Source organism: Orycteropus afer, unplaced genomic scaffold (assembly GCF_000298275.1).
Source record: "Orycteropus afer afer isolate SDZICR_OR568_19922 unplaced genomic scaffold, OryAfe1.0 scaffold00005, whole genome shotgun sequence".
Taxonomy (NCBI): Eukaryota; Metazoa; Chordata; class Mammalia; order Tubulidentata; family Orycteropodidae; genus Orycteropus; species Orycteropus afer.
Genome location: NW_006921592.1, coordinates 4,781,872 through 4,782,541, shown reverse-complemented (window position 1 = coordinate 4,782,541; position 670 = coordinate 4,781,872).

The following is a 670-nucleotide window of genomic DNA, read 5'->3' as shown; positions in this document are numbered from 1 at the left end:
ATCACAGACTCAGTGTTGGTCTCTGCAGCTGGCAGATTGGGCACTCAGCAGTGGTGGTAGCCAAATCAGCCTTGGTAAGTGGGAGTCCATGTTGCTGAATCCATGCATAACCTCCATCCCTGCCACCATAGCCATTTGGTTCATGAGCCCATTCAGCAATGACGGGAGTACTTGGGGAAAGAGGATGGCTGGTTTTCACTGAACGTGTCATCTTATCCACTTGATTGTTAAAGTCTCCTCTGCCAAGGTCACCTGACGGTGGGCATTCACATGAGACACAAATATCTTTACTTCTTTGGCCCAGTCAGAGATATCTATCCATGTACCTCTTCCCCATACATCCTTACCACCCATCTTCCAATCATACTCCTTCCAAGTCCCAGACCATCCAGCCAAGCCATTTGCCACAGCCCATGAGTTCATATATAATCGGACATCTGGCCATTTCTTATTCCATGCAAAGTGAACAGCCATACGCATGGCTCAAAGTTCTGCCCACTGAGAGGATTTCCCTTCACCACTGTCCTTCAAGGAAGTCCCAGAAATGGGCTACAGTGCTGCTGTCCACTTTCAAGTGATGCCTGCATATTGCACAGAACCGTCCGTAAACCAGGCAGGAGTTTCCTTTTGCTCAGTCAGTTAATCATAAGGAACTCCCCTGAGGCCATAA